At 37.0% G+C, this 2,487-nt stretch overlaps 1 protein-coding gene across 1 annotated transcript in view; it reads right to left on the bottom strand.

The window, feature by feature from the left end:
- LOC101861468 (serine/threonine-protein kinase Nek3) overlaps positions 1 to 2,487 on the bottom strand; it is a 22,254-nt gene that overhangs the window by 14,638 nt on the left and 5,129 nt on the right. The window lies entirely within an intron of this gene.

Below are 2,487 nucleotides of genomic sequence, written 5' to 3'. Positions count from 1 at the left end.
CACGCAAGGAAGAGGGGATGGGGCTGGGATGAAAGAGGAGGGGCGGGCCTTGGGAAGGGACGAAGGAGAATGGGAAAAATTAAATAAAAGAGAAAGAGAGAGAGAGAGAGAGAGAGAGAGAGAGAGAGAGAGAGAGAGAGAGAGAGAGACAGAGACAGAGAGAGAGAGAGAGAGAGAGAGAGAGAGAGAGAGAGAGAGAGAGAGAGACAGAGAGAGAGAGAGAGAGAGAGAGAGAGAGAGAGAGAGAGAGAGAGAAAGAGAGAGAGAGAGAGATTGTGATCAACTGACGGGCTGACGGATAATGACAGGGAGAAAAAAAAATGATGTGTGTGATACGGACTGTTCAATTCTTTAAGAGTTTTATGTTATAATCTAGTTTAAAAATTTAAAAAATGTGTAAAATAAGAAGAAAACTTGTCCGAGTAACATAAAATTATCAAACATACCAAATTATAAAGATAATCTTTAAAGATGCTAAAATATTTAATTATAAGAAATGGATAAAAATATACTTTTAAACTAAATTTAAGATACCGGTATTATGATTGCATGATTCTAGGCATGTGCCATAACTAACTTTATGTGTAAGGAATAGCGGACACAAAAGAGGGTCGATGTTTGCTTCATCTAATTGCTAATAGTATGTCTTGGTCTATAAATAATATTATTGATCACAATAATTTTGTTTCTTGGTTTTCACAAAGTGGAGCGCACAATGATTTCAAATATAAAAAAAAGAAAAAAGAGAGATAACAGCACCCTTGGAGGTGTGATCGCATGCATGAGGGTGGATAACCTTTGAAGGGTTTTTTTGTTTGTTCAGTAAAGTATGATATGGAGAGCAGCGTTTTTAGTCCCTTATTACACTCCAGAGGGGGATAATTTATCTTAGTGATGACTCTTGTGTAGTAAAAATTTGTTGTTGCTTTGTTTAGTTTATTTTTTAACAGCAGAATCTTAAGTGAACCGGAATTAGTGATTGTGGGATCTTAGGTGAAGACTACAACAATAGAATTAAACCGAGTATAGTTCTATCTAACAAGACTCAAACTCTTATCCACCCCACCCTACCCTCTCCCCTCTTCTGATATGGTTTGGTGTTTCTTTAACATAGAAAATATTCATAATTATTGTTGTTGAGAATTGATTTCATGTTCTAATGGAGCCTCTAGATATCTACATTTAGACTACAGTAGCATCCAATTTGCACACACAAAGGAAAGCAATATCTTTAATTAAAATGTATAATGTGTATATACATACACACACATAATAATTATATATACTCATAATAATTATATATATATATATATATATATATATATATATATATATATATATATATATATATATATATATATATTTATGAATAAGAATACTTTAAAAAAATTGAGTATCTCAGTCTTTCTGCTGGAGTGTTGTATACCTTTCAGCCTGGGTTGGCATTAACATGTAGCGCCGGGGCCAGCCTCTTAGGAATATTAATGATTTAAATTGTGTTGCTGGGGGCATAAAAATACTTTCATTCAAATTTTTAAAAAGGGAAACAACTTAACTGTGAAAACTTCGGTCCACTGCAGCATCATATCGGTTCTTACACTTAAATACAACACAGGTGCAAGGCATTTTTACTAATTGACTTGCCTAATCTGAAGGACCTCGGAATAAAACCTTCTTTCTTATCTAGATTTCAGTGCCTTAGTCGGGCAATCGCGCAGCGCAGGTAGCCCACGGTTCCGCCGCGAGAGAGGGCTCCTATCAGGCGTGCGGTGCCGCCCACAGAGCATCCTCCATTACTTTTAATCTCCTTGCTGTCCCCCTAATTCTTTGAAATAAACATGTTGCTATAGACACATTCATCATGACTATGTAACAAAATTGCCCAAGTCAGTTTTATTTTTTATATCAAAGATGCAGCAATTTGGTGAAAGGGAAAAAAACGTAAAGTTTTTGGAACTTTTGGTGAAGTGGGTTCTTCAGTGTTTATGCACCAGATATTGTGGTCCATATGGTTTATTTAACATAAGTAAGTTAAACTTCCCAATACGTGACATTATCATTTATGAATTTTGATAGTGCTTCAACAGAAAATACCATATCGTCAGCGCTCCGTAGGAACCTTGCTTACTCAAATTTTTAAAATTTTACAGAAGAGACAAAAAGACTGTCATGTTCACTCTTATGCAATAAAATGTTGTCAAGGTATTGTGATGAACCTTAGACAAAACCCTCCGATGAAGAATATGAGAGAGAGAGAGAGAGAGAGAGAGAGAGAGAGAGAGAGAGAGAGAGAGAGAGAGAGAGAGAGAGAGAGAGAGAGAGAGAGAGAGAGAGAGAGAGAGAGAGAGAGAGAGAGAGAGAGAGAGAGAGAGAGAGAGAGAGAGAGAGAGAGAGAGAGAGAGGGAGAGGGAGAGAGAGAGAGGGAGAGGGAGAGAGAGAGAGAGGGAGAGAGAGAGAGAGAGAGAGAGAGAGAGAGAGAGAGAGAGA

The sequence above is a fragment of the Aplysia californica genome, unplaced genomic scaffold, assembly GCF_000002075.1.
Source record: "Aplysia californica isolate F4 #8 unplaced genomic scaffold, AplCal3.0 scaffold00782, whole genome shotgun sequence".
Taxonomy (NCBI): Eukaryota; Metazoa; Mollusca; class Gastropoda; order Aplysiida; family Aplysiidae; genus Aplysia; species Aplysia californica.
Note: the sequence above shows the minus strand (reverse complement) of the source record. Positions and strands in the feature narration are given on the sequence as shown.